Raw genomic sequence first — 23421 nt, 5'->3', positions numbered from 1 at the left:
CACAATTATTAAGAATATGCTCTCTCAGGATTAAGTTATACAGGCTTTCATAGTCAGAAACTTTACTGCCATGTAAGCACCCCTCCAAGGCCTTCACTGAATGGTCAACAAAGTCTACCCAGTCTTGTGAAGGCCCCTTTTTGGTTTCTCTGAACTTGATCCTGTACTGTTCAGTGGTTAAGCCATAACCATCTAGGAGTGCATTCTTAAGAACTGTAAAATTATTGGCATCACTTTCTTTAACAGTAAGAAGCATATCCCTACCCTTTCCACTGAAAGATAGCCATAGGATAGCAGCCCACTGCCTTTGAGGGACCTCCTGTACAACACAGGCCCTCTCAAGTGCAGCAAACCACTTGTTAATGTAATCCCCCTCCTTGTAAGGGGGAACTATCTTGTGCAGATTCCTAGAATCATGCTCTTTTGCAGGATGACTATTTGGAATACTGCTGCTGCCACCATGGGGTCCAAACCCCAACCTCTGTCTTTCTTTTTCTAAGTCAAATGCTTCCCTGTCTAGATCCAGCTGTTGCTTTTTAAGCTTCAGCCTGGACTCTTCCACTCTCAATCTATTGAGTTCCCTTTCTAACATTCTGTCTTCAGGGAGGGTGGGTTGGGCATGCCTTGACACAGAAGAATGGTGTGAATGAACAGAGGGAGACCTGTCCCTAACAGATGGCACTCTAACAACCTGGCTTACAGAAGTAACACTCCTACTGTGATGAGAACTCACATTAGTACCAGCCATGCTAGGTGGCCTGCTAGGGGGCAGGTTGGGAAGGTTCCCTTCTAACCCTCTTACTGGGGGTGCCCCAGAGTCAGAGTGTGAACCATCAGCTAATTTCTCACCAGATGTGCCAACTAAGGTCTTATCCTGTTCAATGAGCATATTAACTAACAGTTCTCTTGAGGGATTCTTCCCTACCCCTAAACCTCTTTCAATGCAGAGACTCCTTGCTCCTTTCCAGCTAAGGTGATCATATCCAGACGTGATAGAAAACGTTTAAGGGACAGAAAAAGAAAGAAACAGTTTCAGAACTTCTTAAAGAACAGGAAAAAAAAAAACTTTTAAAACTTTTTAAGAACTTTTTGAAAGTACTTTTCAGCCCTTAGCAAAGGAGTAAGAAAAGAAAAGCAAAACTTTTTGGTTAGGTGTACATACACTGAGCTTGTTGTGTATAGTTTTCTCTTATGAAAAGTACAAAATGACAAAGTGGTAAGTAGTTGCAAGTACTTATCCTACCGCTGCACAACCAATGTAGGAGGCTGGCCTGGCTTGTAGTGGGTACCGAGGGGTACTTACACCTTGCACCAGGTCCAGGTATCCCTTATTAGTGTAGAGGGGTGTCTAGCAGCTTAGGCTGATAGAAAAGGTAGCTTAGCAGAGCAGCCTAGGCTGAACTAGGAGACGTGTGAAGCTCCTACTATACCACTGGTGTCATATGCACAATATCATAAGAAAACACAATACACAGATATACTAAAAATAAAGGTACTTTATTTTTATGACAATATGCCAAAAGTATCTCAGTGAGTACCCTCAGTATGAGGATAGCAAATATACACAAGATATATGTACACAATACCAAAAATATGCAGTAATAGCAATAGAAAGCAATGCAAGCAATGTACAGTCACAATAGATTGCAATGAGAGCACATAGGTATAGGGGCAATACAAACCTTATACTCCAAAAGTGGAATGCGAATAACGTATGGACCCCAAACTTATGTGAGCTTGTAGAGGGTCGCTGGGACTGTAAGAAAACAGTGAGGGTTAGAAAAATAGCCCACCCCAAGACCCAAGACCCTGAAAACTGGGTGCATAGTGCACCTAAGTTCCCCAGAGAGCACAGAAGTCGTGATAGGGAAATTCTGCAAGGAAGACCAACACCAGCAATGCAACAACGATGGCTTTCCAGACGAGAGTACCTGTGGAACAAGGAGACCAAGTCCAAAAGTCACGATCAAGTCGGGAGTGGGCAGATGCCCAGGAAATGCCAGCTGTGGGTGCAAAGAAGCTGCCACCGGATGGTAGAAGCTGTATATTCTGCAAGAACGACAAGGGCTAGGAACTTCCCCTTTGGAGGATGGATGTCCCACGTCGTGAAGAAGCTTGCAGAGGTGTTTCCGTGCAGAAAGACTGCAAACAAGCCTTGCTAGCTGCAAGGGATGCAGTTAGGGTTTTTGGATGCTGCTGTGGCCCAGGACGGACCAGGATGTCGCCAATTGTGTGAGGAGACAGAGGGAGCGCCCAGCAAGACAAGGAGCCCTCTCAGAAGCAGGCAGCACCCGCAGAAGTGCCGAAACAGGCACTACGAAGTGGAGTGAACTGGAGCTCACCCGAAGTCACAAAGGAAGGTCCCACGACGCCGGAGGACAACTCAGGAGGTCGTGCACTGCAGGTTAGAGTGTCGGGGAACCAGGCTTGGCTGTGCACAAAGGAAATCCTGGAAGAGTGCACAGGAGCCTGAGAGCTGCAAATCACACGGTACCCAGCAATGCAGTCTAGCGTGGGGAGGCAAGGACTTACCTCCACCAAACTTGGACTGAAGAGTCACTGGACTGTGGCAGTCACTTGGACAGAGTTGCTGAGTTCAAGGGACCTCGCTCGTCGTGCTGAGAGGAGACCCAGAGGACCGGAGATGCAGTTCATTGGTGCCTGCGGTTGCAGGGGGAAGATTCCGTCGACCCACGGGAGATTTCTTAGGAGCTTCTAGTGCAGAGAGGAGGCAGACTACCCCCACAGCATGCACCACCAGGAAAACAGTCGAGAAGGCGGCAGGATCAGCGTTACAAGGTCGTAGTAGTCGTCTTTGCTACTTTGTTGCAGTTTTGCAGGCTTCCAGCGCGGTCAGCAGTCGATTCCTTGGCAGAAGGTGAAGAGAGAGATGCAGAGGAACTCTGATGAGCTCTTGCATTCGTTATCTAAAGAATTCCCCAAAGCACAGACCCTAAATAGCCAGAAAAGGAGGTTTGGCTACTTAGGAGAGAGGATAGGCTAGCGACACCTGGAGGAGCCTATCAGAAGGAGTCTCTGACGTCACCTGCTGGCCCTGGCCACCCAGAGCAGTCCAGTGTGCCAGCAGCACCTCTGTTTCCAAGATGGCAGAGGTCTGGAGCACACTGGAGGAGCTCTGGGCACCTCCCAGGGGAGGTGCAGGTCAGGGGAGTGGTCACTCCCCTTTCCTTTGACCAGTTTCGCGCCAGAGCAGGGCTGGGGGATCCCTGAACCGGTGTAGACTGGCTTATGCAGAGATGGGCACCATCTGTGCCCATCAAAGCATTTCCAGAGGCTAGGGGAGGCTACTCCTCCCCAGCCCTGACACCTTTTTCCAAAGGGAGAGGGTGTAACACCCTCTCTCTGAGGCAGTCCTTTGTTCTGCCTTCCTGGGCCAAGCCTGGCTGGACCCCAGGAGGGCAGAAACCTGTCTGAGGGGTTGGCAGCAGCAGCAGCTGCAGTGAAACCCCGGGAAAGGTAGTTTGGCAGTACCCGGGTCTGTGCTAGAGACCCGTGGGATCATGGGATTGTCTCACCAATGCCAGGATGGCATTGGGGGGGCAATTCCATGATCTTAGACATGTTACATGGCCATATTAGGAGTTACCATTGTGAAGCTATACATAGGTAGTGACCTATGTATAGTGCACGCGTGTAATGGTGTCCCCGCACTCACAAAGTCCGGGGAATTTGCCCTGAACAATGTGGGGGTACCTTGGCTAGTGCCAGTGTGCCCACACACTAAGTAACTTAGCACCCAACCTATACCAGGTAAAGGTTAGACATATAGGTGACTTATAAGTTACTTAAGTGCAGTGGTAAATGGCTGTGAAATAACGTGGACGTTATTTCACTCATGCTGCAGTGGCAGACCTGTGTAAGAATTGCCAGAGCTCCCTATGGGTGGCAAAAGAAATGCTGCAGCCCATAGGGATCTCCTGGAACCCCAATACCCTGGGTACCTCACTACCATATACTAGGGAATTATAAGGGTGTTCCAGTATGCCAATGTAAATTGGTGAAATTGGTCACTAGCCTGTTAGTGACCATTTGGAAAGAAATGAGAGAGCATAACCACTGAGGTTCTGATTAGCAGAGCCTCAGTGAGACAGTTAGTCATAACACAGGTAACACATACAGGGCACACTTATGAGCACTGGGGCCCTGGCTGGCAGGGTCCCAGTGACACATACACTAAAACAACATATATACAGTGAAATATGGGGGTAACATGCCAGGCAAGATGGTACTTTCCTACACCCTCCAACTCCTCCCTCACAGTCACATCACTACTCACACCTGCCAGCACTGCATCCTCACACCCAGGTCCCACCACAAGTTCAGCCTTTCCAACAGTCACCACCACAATAGACTCACAGACATGCACCCCATGCACCACATTTGCACTGATCACCACTTAATCACACCCACATGCAGCACACCAACTTCACTTGCAGACACCACGTCAACATTCTTTCAAACAACCTGCCTATCTTCTCCCAGCCTCTCTTCCCCTCCTCCCAAAACACATAAACACCCCCACTCACCCATCCAACAGTCATCCACCTCACACATGCACACTTTGCATGCACCAACATCCAAGTCCAGCACACCTACACGTCCTACAACCACTCCCTCTACCTCCACATCCCAAACCTGTTCCCACAATCCGCCCCACTGTTCCTAAGAAACTTCTCCTTGCCCGCCTCGACCTGTTCCCTGTTCTAATCGTCATATTCCTCACCCCCAGCCCAGTCCCTCCAGCTCCCAGTCACCCCATGGACCCCCTAGTGATTCACATGTCCCTCCCCCAGCCAAAAAGCCTCCCTCTAAGGCAATGACTGTAGCCACTACCCCCGCTCCAAGACCACTCCCCCTCCATCTAAGACTAAGGCCAAACCCCCACTCCTGTGATGCCGCACTCTACCGCAGCTGTCCCTTCTTCTGATATTTTTTCTTCCTTACCTGGGGGGAACCCTCTTCTTTCTTCCATTTTTTTTTTCTTCTTCTTTTCTTTACTTTACTTCTCTTCTTGTTCTGGTGTCCATGTTGTCTTCTTCTTGGTGTTCTTTTTCCCAGCATGCCTTTTTTTTCTTTTTCCTTTTATACTACTACTTTTTCCCTATTCTTTCCTATTCGGCTTTCTCAATCCAAGACGGTGTCACTCTTTCTTCCCGTTTGTCACTTCCTGTCTCCTGGTATATAAGCCTTTCAGTTCTGGTCTTCTTGCGTAGCAAACACTTCCACTTGGTGGTGATCATCGCTCCTGTTCCTTCATGTTTTTCTCTAGTTCCTGTTGCTCTTGATAGAGATTATTCCATTTTTTTCTCTTTTTTCATTATTTGTTTTTCCTCTTTTTCAGGAGTTCCCATGTAGATGTTTTTCCCACATTTTGTTTTTTTTTGCCCTCTGGGACTCCTTCTGGAGGGTATGGTCTGCTTAGGCGTTTCCAGTCAAGCAGCATTGTGGCTACTAGAAAGGGTCGCCCTTATCTTGGTCAGTCCAGAACCAGTAGAAGACCGGGTGCTCCTTCAAGTTCATCAGCCAACGGTGGGAAGCGACGTGCAGACCATGACAAAACCCTCCCAAACTAAAGCCCAAGGGCCCCCCTTCAAAACATAAACCCCTGCCACCATCTCCGCCCCCTGACACCTGAGGTATCTATGTGCCCCATTGATGTCCCTGCCCAGTGGAGGCATGAGACTGTCAGGAGTCAAGCTGGGCAGACATCATGCCCATGTTGGCATTTAGCACTAGTTGGACTGGCCAATGGCCCATTCTTAGTTTTTAAGTTGAACATTTCCAAAGACTACATCTGCTTAACTGATGATGTTGGTGTCGATTTCAGTGATTTGTCCAGACTTTAATTTAGTGTGCTCATGCTATTTCTGTATATTTGGAGCCACTTTTAATCCCTGTGTATGTTATGTGGGAGTGGTGTGTGAGTTTTGGTTGTGCCTGTCTGCGATTTGTGTGTGCTTTTGAGTTTGTGGCTGTATGTGAATCGTGGCAGCTGCTTGTATACTTGTGTATAGGTGCGTGGCAGACCTTGCCGGGTGTGTGTGTTGCATGTGGGAGTGTAACTCCCCCCCTTTTCTCCCTTGTGTGCTAGACAGCTGTACTCACGGTTGTCTTCTTTATCGCCGTCGCAGTTCCTGTACATGGATTGGGTGGTAGAGCATTAGGAAGACTTTCAGTTCTGGTTCCATGTCGGCTGCGGACTTGTCTGTGTCCCTGGAGGTGAGTGTCACCTTATCTACTGCTAGTTTCCACCAGGCTTTTCATGGTGGTCGGTCCGCCCCGGAAATCGTGGCGGTCAGCAGACTCATAATATGGTAGGCGGGATTAAGCCTTCCGCCGGCCTGATGATCACAACCAGCGTCGTCCGCCGTTGGACCGCACTGGCTGTACTGGCAGTGTTGTGGCTATGTTTGAGTCGGTTCACCACCGCAGTCGTAATGTGGCGGTCTTCACCACCAGCCAGGAAGCGGACTGACCACCATGGTGGTCAGGTGACCGCCAATATCATAATGACCACCTTAGTGTCCATTTTTCCCAAAATGATTTAGTAAGGCAATAGTATCTTGCCTGCATGCTTCCGTCATTTTTTAAGAGATCAACAAATCATCAATGTACTGAAACAATGTCCATTAGAAAGGCATTTCCAATGTCTCCATGTTCTTCTTCAGTATCTGATTAAAGATGGATGGGGACTCTGAAAAACCTTGAGGAATTCTGCACCAACAAGATATGTGATCAAGGAATTTAAAGCAGAAGAGAAAATGGCTATCCTCATGAAGAGGTAAAGAAAAGAATGCTTGAGGTAGGTCCACTACGGTGAACCATTCAGCATCACATGGGATCTGAAATAATAGCACTGCTGGATTTGGCACCACCGGACAGCATTTAATCACAATATCATTGAACTTCCTCAAATCCTGAACAGTCTGAAATTTTCCACAGGGTTTTCGTAATCCCATGACAGGAGAATTACACAGGCTGCTCAGTACTTCTCTTAGAACACCTTGTCTTACGAATTCGCAATTATATGTGCAATCCCTTCAATGGTGTTCTGTGTCAAATGGTATTGGGGAATCTGGGGAAAAACTGCATTCGGCTTGACTGGGACTTTAACTGGCTCAACTCCTCTGATTAGACCAATGTCTCTCCCTGAAAAATCCCATATGTTCATTTTAACTGTTCCCTGTAGGTCAGAAGGAAGATCACGTACCTTATAGTCAGGAAAGAAACTGATCATTGAGTACTCTTCTTTTACTGAGTTACAATCAGTTTCCACAGACTGATCGTCTTCATCATCACTATTTGTTTGAATGGCAATCTCATCATTTGAACAGGTAATTGAACTTCTCATTTTGCATAGCCAGTAAGGAAACCAGACTCGAGTCACAAACAACAAATTTGTGCAAGCCTTTGAAATATCCAGTTTTAACTGGAACTGGTTTCTCAAATACTGATTTGCAACTCCCATGATTTGCACTGTTTTCCCTCAAAGGTGTACCTTAGAGACTTCTGCAGTTCTTACAGTGGGACGTGTAGCTCCTGTGTCGACTAAGAGTGAGACTTTGTGACCCATTACCTTTCCCTTCACATATGGCCCTTTTTGGTCTATTTCTAATGAAGCGGCTAACACGCATTCTTCTTCATCTGAACTCTCAATCATAAACTTATCATTTGATACAACCTCACTGTTTAATGGGTATTGGTGTATTGTGTTATTACTGGTGTTAAACCTTTGACCTGGGCCCTGCTGAGAAAGCATCATTTTCTGCTGTTCCATTGAGGTTTGAGGTATCTGAATTTGTTGCCAAGGTACCATTTGAACTTGGGCCTGTAGTTGCTGTGACTGTGACATCTGCAAATGTGGTATTTTTGCATTTGTTGCATGGGCTGAGGACCTTGCACATGATTCACATTATTTTGGAAATTAAACTTTTGGCCTCTCATTCTTGGTCATCTCGTGCTTGGAAAAGGATTGTTTTCATTCGTCTGTCGGTCAACCCCTTCCTGTCCTGGCATCGAACTCTCCCACAGCCAATGTCCGAGGCCACCCGAAGCGTGACAAGGTAACGTTCTTTTCATTGCCTGCATATCATTATCAGTAACTACCGTGCTCAAGCTGACACCACGGTTCACATCTCCATTTCCAACATGACCTCTATCTTTCACCTGACTCTGAAACCACTTTTATCTGCTGCTGCTGTGGAAAACATCTCTGCATTTGTGATTGTGCCACTTTTATCTGCATCACCATTCTCTTCTCATTCTACTTTCTCTGCTTCAGTCAATCTTGTCACTACAGTACTTAGCATATTGCAAAACTTCATCAATTGGCTTTGCTTGCCAACAAATCAAATTACTCTTAATCATCTGGCTAATTTCAGGTCTCAATCCTTCAACAAATTTGAATACAAAATGAATCATCTCTTTCGGCTCAATTGTTTCTGTACCACTGTAATGTTTGAATGCTTGCAACAATCTCTCTATTCTCTGCCAATTGATATTCTTGGAAGAAATCCTTGTTTTAAAAAATTCAGTCACCTTGTAATAGTACTTCTTTACATCATGAGATTGTGCACCTGTAGACGGATCTCGTGGGGGCTCTCTCGTTGGACAATTAACACTCCTTTTACATTGAACCCACAAATGAGCTGGAACCACTATTTCTAACCGGGTATTCAAACTTTCCTACAGGCATTTTTGCAAGCTTCACAAACCTGACTGTTTATTGGTACCATTCCACTGACTTCTCTCTCAATCTCAGGGAGTCATTTGTAAATGACAGAATGTCATTGGTAATATTTTTACTGGATTGTCAGTCTGCTGTACACTAGCAAACAAATTTGCAGACTCCCTTTTCTTCTTGTCTTGTTTCTTTACCCATCTGCCTTCCCATTTATCTAATGCTCAGCATATCTGAATGCTCTGGATTAATTCCCTAATGTGAATTTTAATTTCCGGTATTCTTATGTTCTCAATATCCTTTGAGTCAAATTCCAACCTGTAACTTCTTCTCAAATACTTTGTTTTCTCAATCTCTATGTCGTATTTCTCTGCCAGATCTGCTAATCTCTGGTGTACCAATCCTGCTTTGTTGGTAATTATTTCGCACAAGAAGCGCAATTTGTCTTCTCTATATGAGTCAATTCTGTTTAATTCAATTCTTCCTTCAATAAATTCCTCCACTTCTAATGTAAGCCGGGTCAAATTTAATGGCCTCCTCCTTTGACTCTCCTGGTGTGCTATTTAGCCTTTCCAGCCATTCGGTTAATTGCTGGGCTGTCACACTTTGTAATGAGATATTAATATTACTTACATTGGGCACTTGCTCTAACGTTATACATGGAGTCTCTGGGGTCATCAAAAATGGGTTAGGACTTATGTTTGGTTTCTCAAGATTATTCAGTGGAGTTCTGGAATAGTTCAAGTCAATTAATGGACCTGTCATGTCAATTGTTTTCCACATCAGAGGCATGCCTCCTGTATTTACATTGAATCTCTCCATTTCTACACTTAAAATCAACATTTTCTGTTCATTGCTCTTATTATTTCCCTGAGCAAACAATTGTACAATGGGATCAATCCCAATCTTCCTATACGTGGATAACTGCTTGGTGCTTGCTGCATTACACTCTATGTTCGTTCCTGGAAACCTTGAACTCACGTGTGAACCAGTATCGGTTTCTCCTCAATGTTTTGAAGTTCTCTTGAAGGAAACAGCAATTGCAACTCAGTCAGAACCACGCATGCCAATGCCATGCAGGCTTAACAATGCATGCGTCTTTACCACTCATTCCTTTACCTTACAAAATTAACAAATATGCCTTTACCACGCATACCTTTACAACAAAAATGTAAGTAATTCGCAGGTAAGTATAAAGTGTTTCATATACATACATATATATAAGATATTTATTTTTATATATATAGTTATACAGACATATACATGTGTGTGTGTGTGTAAAATATATAAATATATATATATATATTATATATATATATATATATATATGGCTACAACTCCCCACCTTCTCCTCATCATCCGTGACACAGTGGCACGCCATTAACTCCTGTAAAAATGCACATAAGGCAGAGATATGTTTTACAGCATTTTTTTATTATTATTTTTATGGTGCTGCAAGATTAAAACATTTATGCGGTCAATGTGTTTTGGCAATATGCCTTCAACTGGGCCTCACAGACATCGGTAACAAACTTCCCTTTATCACATAGTCCCTCCTCAGTTTCCAGTCGCCCAACCACTAGACAGCTACGTTCACAGTCCTTTAATCTAGAATGGCCCTTTTGATCCTCCAGTTTCTCCTCAATCAATATATCATCAACATAATCTTTAGAATATATAATTTTTTCGAGGTCATTATTCACATCTAATTTAGAACCCCCATTGCATTCCAAAGCAAAGTACCCTGTTCCACCAACCACTTTTAAGTTTATTCATCTAAAATGCTATGTTCAATAATCTAATCGCCCTTTATGCCTTACTATGTAAAGTGCTTAGTGCTCTAAATACAATAAGATCACCGCCCAATACTGGATATATAAGTCATCCTCATCCTCTGAGATGACAACCTAATCATGAAACGGGATACTTAAGACACAGAATAATCAACGGGGGATAACTTCTATGGGCCATACTCCATCCCCATTAACCCATAGTAGCAATCAACACAAATATCCACAACCAGTACACCTCATAGTCTTATATAAAACATTCCCAAATTCATTAATCATTTGTTAGGTCATAAGTGACCATATTAACATTATAGACAAATTAGGCAAGAAAAATATATGGAGAGTGCAACAGTGTAATTAATCACGACAGTTTGTTCAAATCTCAACCAGATATCATCATGGCTAGCAATAAGACATCATGAATATGTAAACAAGAAATGCTAAGTCTTGCATAGATATAAAGCATGCAAAACCTGCATAGATGTTAAAGTGCAAAGCTGGCAAAAATATTGAAAGTGCATATTAATGAAACCAGACTCATACAATAATGGTACCAAATAGGACAATTAGTGAGGTGGGAATATTTTTGGTCACACCCTTTGAACAGGTCACATCCCAGCAAGTCATGAACCCTACAATCATAATATCCCCACCTATACTAAGCACAATGTAATGAGGAGTGAAGATCAAAGGACCAGATGAATGCCACAGATCCGCAGGGGCTACTAGGAAAGAAACATGAATGATGGATGCATGAATGAATACAGTACTTTTAGAATGCACAATCACTCAAACAAAAGCATCCTGCCACTAGCTCAAACACCATTCAATACAGAAGGAACAAAAAAAGACAAGAGAGAACAAGCACCAGTACAGAAGGGGATGAGAAGGAGGAATAGGATGAAACCCATCTATTTGTATTAATGAATAGCACAGGTCACCCAGAGCAAGGAACAGACAAGTCTTCAGATTCTTCTTGAAACTGGCTTTGTTTGGAATTAACCGAAGTGGTCCTGGAAGTTGGTACCAGGCTTTTTATCCTAGACCATAAATGATTTGCCTTCAAGGGATTTAAGCCTAAAAGAAGAATGTTTTAGCACACTGGCATAGGAAGATCTGAGAGTCCTCATAGTCCTGCAATGGCAATACCTGTCAGATAAAGATTTAGGGCCTGTGACATGGAAAACCCTAAAGACCAGAAAAAAACGTTTTAAATAGGACGTTCTTATGAATAAGTAGCCAATGCAACTCCCTGAGTGCTTTGGATGCAGAACTATATCTAGGGAGTTTAAGCACCAGTCTGGTGGCCGAACTTTGAACCATCTGGAGTCTATAATGCAATTGCTTTGAACTCCCTGTATACAAGATGTTGCAATACTCTACCCTCAAAGTTGTGAGAGGAAAGGCAACTTTTTTCCTTGTGGCTATTGGGCGAAAGTCAAAATAAATTTTTAAAGATTTAGGGGTCATTCTGACCCCCGCCGGCGGCAGATGCCGTCGGCCTGGCGGGAACCGTCAGAAGACCGTACCGCGGTCAAAAGACCGCGGCGGTCATTCTGAGTTTCCCGCTGGGCTGGCGGGCGACCGCCAGAAGGCCGCCCGCCCGCCCAGCGGGAAACCCCCTTCCACGAGGATGCCGGCTCCGAATGGAGCCGGCGGAGTGGAAGGGGTGCGACGGGTGCAGTTGCACCCGTCGCGATTTTCAGTGTCTGCCACGCAGACACTGAAAATCTATGTGGGGCCCTGTTAGGGGGCCTCTGCACTGCCCATGCCAGTGGCATGGGCACTGCAGGGGCCCCCAGGGGCCCCACGACACCCGTTCCTGCCAGCCAGGTTCTGGCGGTGAAAACCGCCAGAACCAGGCTGGCGGGAAGGGGGTCGGAATCCCCATGGCAGCGCTGCTTGCAGCGCCGCCGTGGAGGATTCCCTGGGGCAGCGGGAAGCCGGCGGGAAACCACCGGCTTCCCTTTTCTGACAGAATGCCCCCGGAAGCACCGCCAGCCTCTTGGCGGTGCTTCCGCGGTCGTTGGCCCTGGCGGTCCATGACCGCTAGGGTCAGAATGACCCCCTTAATCAATGAAAAGCGCGTACCAGTTACTGATAATACTTGCAGCCGAAAAGACTCCCAAATATTTTGCCACTCCTACTGTGGATGGAGAATGGGGCACAGAGTTTGGCTCCCACATAGTCAGGGAGAACAAATTGGACATCCCAAACAAAAGGGTTTCTGTTTTGTCAGTGTTATATTTTAGGTGATTATTTTTCATCCATCAAATAATATTTATATATCAGTTCTAAAAACTCTATTCAGACCCAAAATAATTCTTATCCAAAGATAGCTTTGCATTGGAAGTAGTGGAGATTTCGGAAGAAATTATCAAAGATATTAAATGGGCTATATAAATGTTAAATAGTGATGGACTAGTTGATGAGCTCTACAGAACACCAAAGGCTAAGGATCTTTCCTCCGATGAGTACAGTCCAATGTGCACTAATTGTTTCCTGTCAGCCAAAAATGATTTAAACCAAGACCAAGCCTTGGAGGTGATACCAATATCCAGAAGTCACTGAAGAAGAATAGGATGCAAGAGTGTATCAAACACTATTGATAGATCTAATAGGATCAAAACAGCATTGTACCATTGTCCAGCGTCAGCTTGATAGTCTCAGAGACCTCTAGCAAGGCAGACTCTGTGGAGTGCCTGAGTCTAAAGCTGGATTGATAAAAATAATTTTCCAATAAAGTGATCAGTTGACCATTCAGTATCGTCTCTAAAGTTTTGATTAGTACAGGAAGCAGCGACATAGACCCTAAGTTTGCCAATATTGAGGGGTCTGCCAAAGGTTTTTTTAAAAGGGGTTTGACCACTGCCACTTTCTAAGGCACTGGGACTTCAGGCAGGGAAAGGGAAGTATTTAGGATCTCACACTTTCAGTTGCCTGATGAAGAATGACAGGCAGGCGTGGATCCTGGGGAGAACCAGAATTAGAAGAGAGGTTAGCTTGCTGAGATTGCAGCAAAGAAATTGACTGAAAAGCAGATTGAATAAAGTGAGAATGCAAGGCAATCAATGCTTCTCCTTGTAGTTTGCTTGATTCTGGGCAATAGACATCAAAGCCATGTTGAATTGCAAACATTGTTATCTTTTCAAAGAAGATAAACAGACTGTAAGAAAATGGGAATACCAGATGGCAGGGTTGGGGCCTTGTTTTGCAGTATACTCAAATTGTTCTCCTTGAGTCCAATCAGAGTTATTTACTCAATCCCCAGCTCAACCCTTTTGTTGCAATGGCACAGAGCAGCGAGGCTTAGCAAAGGAGCAATGTGTAAAGCCTTTAGCAATACCAACTAACGAAATAAGAAAGTTACCAAACAAGCAAGAGACACAACAATAATTTATCAAACAAGATGATTTTTTAATGAACTTTTGTGAATTGTTAGAGTCCTTGGAAACACAAATCCACCAGATTGTTCCAGAGATATGAATTTTAAAAACATTTAAAGATATTAATATTAAGCACAAACAAGCACTGGCAAGTCAAAACTTTGCAAATTTTGTAAAACTTTGTAAAACCTATGTTACACTGAGTTTGGCAACTTCAAAATGAGTTGGGCAACCAAATCCACCAGGATACAGGTCTTGGAGTCTAGAATGAAAACTCTGGACAGTTACCTGGCCATCAGAGTGTCCTAGAAGCAAGTTCAAAACTTTGCAGGTGCTCAATGGATGCTCCTGAGGCTGTGTGTTCCAGATGGGTGAAGTTGGGTCAAGTCCTTGGTCCATGGGTGAGTGGGGGTCACTCTGACCATGGATCTTAGGGTCCCACAAAATCCTCTACACAGGGGTCAAAGGGCTGCCGATGCAGACTTTTAGCTCTTACAACACAACAGTTCTGGTGCAAACCTTTGGTAGGGGCTAGTTTCCTTATAATCCAATGAATCTGGTCTCTGACAGCTCTCCCAGGTCCAGCACACTCTGGTGCAGTCTTTGGCTATCTCAGATTCCTTTGTTGGTGTGCCCCGCCATTGGTAGCAGGAAAACTTCCACAATGGCTACCCCTGGAGGGGGCTCCAGGGGACCATCAACTGATCCTTAGAGCTTCTGCTGGGGATGGGGGCCAGGAATCAACTTTTCCCTGGGCCAGGCACAAAGAGCAGGGTCCAAACTACACTAGTCCAGTGTGTAGCAGATGCAGTCGCTCTGGCCCATGAGCTTTAAAGGGGTATAGAGTGGGCTTCTTCTTATCCGTGGTCCAAATCCAGTGAGTACTAACTTCTCCTGTGCCAGGGGTGCCTAATATATCCCCGTAAAGTGCCCTGAGGGGACAACACAATCACTAGCCAATGGGCTACTAGGTCCCCTCTTTCTTGGTGACACAGCTCTGGTAATGTGCATCACCTGGTTATCCCGAGTGCACCTGGACATCACAACTAGCATAGCTGAGGTTTTCCTCAAGTGTGAGGACCTTGATAGCCCACTCCTGGTGGTGTGGCTACCACAGGCAGCACGTCCATGGAAAATTGGTTCTAAAGCTGGTTTTCCCTCTTTTGGCCTGGCTCTACCCTGTTTAGGGGAAACAAAGGGCTTCCTGCTTGGGAATGTTGTCACAGCAGCCCTTCAAAGACGGCATCACCCTTTGATGCCTGTCTTTCTGGCTAACACCCTTTGCAGCCCATACTGTGGGTGGGGGTCGCAACGCCAGCGCAGCAACAGCCTTTGTTCTCAGCCTGGGAGTCATTCACATGTCTCCCCAGGTAAGCAAAAATCTGTCTCAGTCCCTGTGCCTTTCTGAAGCCACTGGACTAGCTGGGTCAAAGTATGGCTACTTTCGCAACAGTGGCCAGCATTAAAGTGGATATAAATGCTGACTACACCATAGAGTCACATTTGATGTCCTCTTTAATTTGATACCTTACATGACAGGGTTAGGTAGCCTCTGTCAGAAGTTAGGTGCATTGGAGTGGCAACTGTTAGGTCTGCAATTACGTTATAAGGCTACTTAACCATCCTCAGCAAACACCAACAATTTAAGGCTTTACTGCATAGACATATTAAACATATATGTCTATCTTAACAATATACAGCTCCTTGCCATAGGGCTACATAGGCTTTCCTTACAGGATACTTACATATATGACTAGGGGACTTAAGGTGACTTTAACATTAATGGTAATAGCAAAGTCATGTGTGCAGTGAATGCACAGCCTTTTCAGTCTGCAATAGAAGCTGAAAGGTGTGTTTTCACTTTTTCACACACAGAGTGGCACAACAAGTGCTGCAACTCTTGTGTCAACAGCCATCCTTACATGTTCTTGGTACCTAGGTACCACATACTAGGGATTTATAAGTGAGTCAGCACATGCCAATTGGGAGTATCCAATTCAACATAAACTTTTGAAAAGGGAAAGAACACTGGCACTGAGGTCTGGACAGCAGACCTCAGTGCACTTTCAAATTCAAAAATCAGCAGCTAGTAGTCAAAAATGTTGGGGGAACCTGCAAAATGCCTGTTTTCTTACACAGCCTCGTTGTCTACCAGGATGACCTAAGGGAGATAATTCACCCTGGATCCAATGATTGAACAAATTTAGGTCATTAGGGAACCTCCCATAAGGGAAGGAAAGGGAAGGCCATAGCCAACCAAGTTATCAGGTTGGGGCTCATAATGTTCCCTTAGGTTTACCAAAACTAAGAGAATCTGTATCTGATTGATGGTTGGCCGGGGACCAAAGGTCCACTGTTACCCTGAAGGGAACAAACCAGTGGTCCGGCTACTCCTGGACTTCTGGTTTGTCTGGGTCAAGCAAGTGGAAGTTGGTACAAATCCCATCCAATGTGTGGCATGCTGAATGTGTGGAGCCCGCTACTAACTTAGTAACCCAGTACTGTTAAAGGCTCCCCAAGACTTTTAGTGTCAGGATTCCTGGGGTCATCAAAATGACAATTGAAATTACCTAATGAGGTGCAATTAGCATACTGAAGTGGTAGAAGTTAAAGAGCATCTCCTAAGGCACTCAAAAAGCTGGAGCATGGTCCAGGCGGGAGATAAAGTACACTACCCCCAAAAGTCTGTGAGTGGTTCATTTTGAAACTAAAACTAAAACTCTCTATCCCTCTTAATTTGCCCCACCTCAAATACATCAAATTGAAGCGTGTCATGAAAGATGATACCTAAGCCTCTGCCACGACCCTTGGACCTTTCACATCTGACGATGGCATAGCCAGGAGGTAATGCAATAGTCATTTCTTTGTTGAGCCAAGGCCTAAGCCAGGGCTTGATAATAAACAAACATTCCAAATGTTAATCATTTTTAAGATTATGCACTTCTTTGGAATGTTTGGAGAGGGAACACATATTGATAAGCCACCAGAAATAGACTTAACCACTGGGACCGCTCAATAGAGCAGTTAGCCTCAAACACCTTCTAGCAGCATGTACATGAAACAGCACCTTTGATGCTTGCCAAGCCAATTACATTGCCACAGTGGAGCAGCTTACTGAGAATTTCTTTTAGAGATTCTACTGATTGTGCAGAATCTGGGTTAAAACCTGCAGGGGGCTGGGTCTGGTGGAACGGATGTGGACAGGAGCAGACGGTCTTGCCTTTGGCGATCCTTCGAATCACCAGAGGTGCATCCACACCGCAAATCTGCTATATCCTCTTCTCCCCTTAGCACCCCACCTCCCAAGTGCTTGACTAGAACACTAACCTCATGGGAAGATGGTGCCTCCAATGAGGATGCCACCAATGAAGTTCGAAAGTCCCCAAGTGATGCCAGGAAACAGTACAAAACATTGACACATTGAGTGGTTAAAATGATTATGTCTCCAAACACAGGTCAAATCCAAACACACAAAGCACACAAAACGGATGATAGAGTTAAAATGCAGCATACTTCAATTTCAACCATGTCAACCATCACCAAATTAACTTGGACTTGGATGATTGTTTCCCGCAAGTCCCATTTCCTTTAACCTTACAGTGGACAGTGCAAATAACCCATTACAAATATCACTACTTCTTTCCATATGTAAATTCACTTTATCTTCACCCAATCTATGATCTAAAAAAACACTGCAAATAAAAATGAAGGGGTATTGCAAAAGTGGTGGTCCCTTGTTCTTTACACTTCAACATGTCTCTGAAAAAGAGCTCCCTATGCATACCATTACATATTGCCCACCCCACTCAATGTGCAGCATGACCAACTAATAAAGCATGCTACCTTGGCGGGTTACGGTCAATGTATCCTGTGAAGAATAATCCTCAGACCCAATGGAAGATATCTCAAAGGATACTTTAATGTTGTTTGGTATTGCTTTAGTGCAGTTGAGAATACATGATTTTCCTTGCATCCTGCATTGTTTATTTCCTTTCCAAAAATGGGAAAGCACTCCAAGAAATAAAAGCATGTGGAGTGTTCTGAATCCTCAAACTTGTCTTCTTCTCCTCCACCTAAGAGAAGAAGTACAAACAAGGGGGAGGATGTGAGGCTAAAGACATTAATTAAGGAAATTATTTTGTAGATGAAAATGAATAAGCCCTCTTCTACCCATGACAAACCAACCAACATATTGTTAAATATTTCTTATGATTCTGAGGAGGAGGAAAAGGAGGAGTGGCATATCACAGAGGAATAGATGGGAATGTACACATTCAGGGATATGTTACTGGAGTTTTGGTCCAATTTTAAGACAAATATGGGTTTTCAAGAGGAAGAAGTTCACGAATCCTCTTGGAAGACATTCAATAATCCTCTTCTAGTCGTTTTACTAGGGCAATTGCAATGGTCCTCCTAGCTGGATTATCCAGTTCACCCACATATTCTAGAAGTGATCACAAGGTAGTAGATGGAGCCATATAAAATCTATCTTCCATGTTTCATAGCTAAATTGTATCCTTTAATTGACATGCAAAAGTCCCTGCTGGACAATATTCTTATTGATTCACTGGTAGCCAGCTTGATAGAGAGACCCTCTTTAACTGAGGATAATATTGTCAAGAAGCAATTATATATAACAAAGTGATTCCAAAAATGTTTACTCTTAAGCTCACTTGGATTTAAGAGCTATGGCACTAACATTTCACAATCCCAGATATCTGATTTTAAGCAGTTGTTTAAATCCATGGAGGAGGGGTCTGACTATACACCTTAGCTGGAAAATATAGAGAGACTCATCAAGTATTTGTGAGATATTTCTTTTGACATTGTAAGGACACCAGCATTACCAGGAGGGTCCTCTATTGTAGAAAGATGCAACTTCATCCTAAAAGACTGGCTTACTATTTTAGCGTAGAAGGCATCAGTCTTAAAGATGTCGTCTGTGGTGAACCCATCTGTTTGGCCTAAAACTGTAAGAAAAGATCCACAAGTTATTCAAGGTGAAGAAATACTCCTGCTCGATTAAGCATGGATCATTCCTTCAAATAATCCTAAGAAATCTCTGTTCCTCTCACAAGCGACCTCCTCAGAAGCAGGGTAAATTCAAACCAGGAATTCAAGGAATGGTGGTGAAAAAAATCTAAATTCCCAATTAGGTAGAGATCCTGTCTATGTTGAAAGTGGCCAAAGGTGTACCGTTTGGAGACAGAATTGATCAATTCCTTGCAGCTTGAGAAGTAGCCACCTCAGACGAATAGCTTCTTCAGATTATCATGTCAGGATACAAAATAGAAATTTTAACTATACACCAGGACTCAGTGGCCACTAAACATGGGAAAAAAATGTGGTATGTGTTGTCAGGGAATCTAAGCCCTTTTCCTGAAAGAAGCAATTGAAGTAGTTCCCCGGGAACAACAAAGGAGTTGCTTTTACTCAATAATATTCTTGATGCAAAAGACAACAGGAGGGTACAGAATGGTACTAGACCTCAAACACCTCAAAAAATATGTCAGAACATTACCGTTCAAGATGTAAATATTGCAAAGAATAATACTTCTAGGGCCAGATGTATCAAACCTTTTTGCATTCGAAACGGTGCAAAGGCCCGTTTGCGAATGCAAAAATGCCTTTCAGTATTTATGAAAGGCATTCGCAACACAAGTTTAAGGAATTGCTAAAATAGCGATTCCTTAAATTTGCGAGCCCGTTTAGAGAATCGCATATTGCGACTCTCTAAATAATAAATCGCAAATAAGGAATCCTTATTTCTAAACTACATGTATCAAGCAACTCCTTAATGTGAATTTGGCATTAAGGAATCGCAATTACCACCAAGTAAAACTTGGTGGTAACCATGTGCAAATTTAAAAAATGCATTAATAATGCTTTTTTAAAATTGACATGTAACACACACATGCCCCTTTGGCATGTGTGCGTCTTACATGTCCCCAAAAACTTTTTGGGGTGCAGCAGAGGGGGCCTTAGGCCCCCAGCACCTTGGGGTTTTGCATTTCCAAAATTGCAAATTCCAGTTAGGAATTCGCTATTTGGGAAATGCAAAAAAATCGCAAATATGGGCCTACAGGCCCATAGGTACGAATGGGGGCTGTATCGCTATTTGCGATTCGGTAATTGCATTTGCGATTTTTAAGAAATCACTATTACCGAATCGCAAATAGGATACATAGCATTTTGCGAATCAGAAATAGCGATTTCTTAAAATTCGCTATTACCGATTTGCAAAAGGCTTTTTTGATACATCTAACCCCTAGTGCCCAAATACCATTTTGTGAACACAGTGGACCAGCAAGATGCTTATTTCCATATCCCAATGTCTCTCATTCATCAGGAATATCTCCACTTCTCCATCAGGAAACAGCTCTTTCAAGTCAAGGTGTTGCCTTCTGGCCTCAAGACGTCTCCATGTTTGTTAACAAAGGGAATAACTCCCTCTGCAGACTTGATTCACTTTAAAGGTGTGGGGATGTATTGTTACCTAGATGATTGGCTGTAGCATCCCCTGCAAGAGATCACTTAATGCAAGACATGGAATCAGTTTGCAACTTTAGTCATGGATTCCTGCTGAATGTTCCAAAATGCAATATTTCCTCATCAAAGGATATAACTTTCATGGTTGCAGAGTTTGAACAGATGTCAACAAGGCGTTCCTTCCGTAGGCCCAAGCTGAATCTTTGAGATGTCTGGCAGTGAATGTCATTTAGATTCAAATTCTTTCAGTGAGGCAGTGACTAAGATTTAAGGGACACTTGGCAGTATGTGTTTTCATAGTACAGTGGGCAAGATTGCACCTATCTTGGAAACCCAGGTCAGAGGATTTCAATTGTCTGGTGACAGTAACAGAGGATATCAAGAGAGATCTTAGGTGGTGGCTACTCTCAGAATCTCTGAGCAAAAGGTTTACCTTCAGCAAGATCCATCAACAGTACTGACTATTGAAATAATTGTCTTTAGTTGGAGGGCAACAATGGATTCAATGACATTCCAATCAAGATAGACAATATCAGACAGCTGTCACTCATGAAACTGGAGAGAGCTTCCTGCAGTACTCAGAGAAGTGATGAATTTTCAATGATGGATTAACCAGGGGTAACCCGATCCAAATTTCTCAACATTTTAGAAGTGTAGGGATTTAACTGGGCAAAGGCTCACCTGTTACCCCTAGTGGCGATTCACACAAATGGGACGAACAGAGTGACAGCAGACAATCTCAGCCAAATCTTCACCTCCTCCCAGTAGATGTCATTTTCCAGACCAACCTTTCATGCAGTTTTCAAGATGTTTGGACGTCCCTTCCTGTATCTGTTTGCCTCCCAGCACAGTGAGCAGCTTCTAAGATACTGCTCCAGGAATGCTCTGGAGGGAGCATGGGGTGGATGCATTTACATGCCTTGCCTCCTTCTTTACGCTTTTCCTCAAGTTCCATTGAGCCCCAAGCTGCTTGCTCATCTTCAGTCAGAGAACAAGTCATTGATTCTGGTGATCCCATTCTGACCAAGGAGAACTTGGCTCCCCATTCTGTAATCCCTTGCAAATCAAGAGCACTAGATTCCCACCCACAAGTCCCCCTCCATTGACCTCCACCAACATCATTTTCTTTTAGAGGCTGTAGTCCTCGGTTTGGAAGTTGAAAGGAGGGGATTGCAGAGCAAATATTTAGTAAGTTATCTAGCTGCAGCTATACAACAATCTTGTAAACATTCCAATTTGAAATCATATGAGAAGCATTAGGTAATTTTTAGAAGTGGTGCTCCCTCCATGGTTTATTTCCTGTGGAATGTAAACTTAATGCCACATTACAGGTTGCTCTAGGAGAGATACCAGAAAAATCTATCTGTGTCGATGTTGCTCTCACAATGGGCAGCAATCAGGGCATTTAGGATTCCCTGTGGGAATTCGTCTGATAAGGAGGATCTTATTTTCTGCCTATTAAGAGGTTTTTCCCTTTCTCATCCTACGGTAAACTTGTTATTTTCACAAAGGGGTTTACCATTGGTTCTGTAGTACTTAGGAACCCAGCCTTTTGAACCTCTTATGTGCCTTGATTTAAAGTTTGTAACTACGTAGATTTTTTTATTTGTGGCAATAATATCGGACAGGAAAATTGGGGAGTTGGAAGCTTGTATGACAAGGGAACCTTTTAACTCCTTTTTTAAGGATGAGCGGTGCTCCAGTTAGACCTGACGTTTATCTTCAAGGTGGCTTTCTCACATCATGTGAATCAGGATATAGTTCTCCCAGACCAAGAGAGTTATCAGCTTCATCTCAAGAGCTACAATTGCACCTCCTAAATGTAAAAAAGGATCTGCAGGTCTGTTGGTAAGGTCTAAACCTCTTTGAAAATCTGGTTCTTTGTTTATTTCATTTGGTTCACCTAGTAGAGGGTAAAAAGCCTCACTTGTGTCCATTAGTGGATAGATTAAACAGACATTTTCCCTGGCCTCTTCTTTGTGTGGATCCCCGCATCTAAAGATCCCTCATAGGAGTAGGTACATCTCAAGCATTCTCAGGAATCTTCTCCAGTTCTTCTCTTTCTTGTTCTTGACCTGGAATGTTGTTAGCTGTTGGTAATCTCAACAGCTCCTCTTCCTATTCTGTTGGATTATTCACCTTCCTCGTATGACTGGCATGCACCCAGTTCGGCAAACCTGCACACTTCACAGCTGTCATTGTCACAAGGATGATCTGATAGGGCCCCTTCCACCATGGCTGCAAACATGACTTCCTCACATGCTTTCGTATGATGACCCAATCACCAGCTTTCAAGTTGTGACCTTGACCTTGAGATTGTTGAACTGTTGTGGCTTCCACCTGATGAGAAAAAGATCAGACCACATCAGCTAAGCCTTTGCAATAATCTGGCACCATGTCATCGGTAATATTTACAAGTGCATTTGCAGGTATTGCTTGCAATCTCATTGCTCTCCCTATCAGAATCTTGTGATGAGACAAGCCAGTCTTCTTGTCAGGAGTACTTCTCATTGACATTAGAACCAAAGGCAAAGCATCTGGCCATTTCAAATTCGTTGATGCACACACCTTTGCCAGTCGGGACTTTAGAGTTCCATTCTGGACGATAACTACAATGTAGCTTCTGCTGAATGTTTAAAGCTCAAAACGGTAACTTTATCACTTAATTGTTGAAGTGACTTCCTCTATCTGATTCTAAAGAGTCTGGGAAACCAAAACATGGAATCAACTCTCTGAGAAGAGAGTTATTAGCTGCTGTAGGGCTATCATTTCTCCATGTCGGATAAGTTTCAATCCAGTGACTAAAAATGCACACAATCACCAACACATATTTCAAACCACCACAAGCAGGCATCTCAATAAAATCCATTTGCATCCTGCTGAATGGACCTCCTGCCTTGCCTATGTGTCCCATGTTGACAATTGTTCCTTTACCAACATTCATCTGCTGACAGACAATGCATCCATGGCAAACTATTTCAGTAGCTTGTCTAAATTTTGGATTGAACCAAAAGAGTTTAAAACTCCTAATCATTGCATCTCTCTCTGTGTGTGC

The sequence above is a fragment of the Pleurodeles waltl genome, chromosome 4_2 (assembly GCF_031143425.1).
Source record: "Pleurodeles waltl isolate 20211129_DDA chromosome 4_2, aPleWal1.hap1.20221129, whole genome shotgun sequence".
Classification (NCBI taxonomy): domain Eukaryota; kingdom Metazoa; phylum Chordata; class Amphibia; order Caudata; family Salamandridae; genus Pleurodeles; species Pleurodeles waltl.
Note: the sequence above shows the minus strand (reverse complement) of the source record.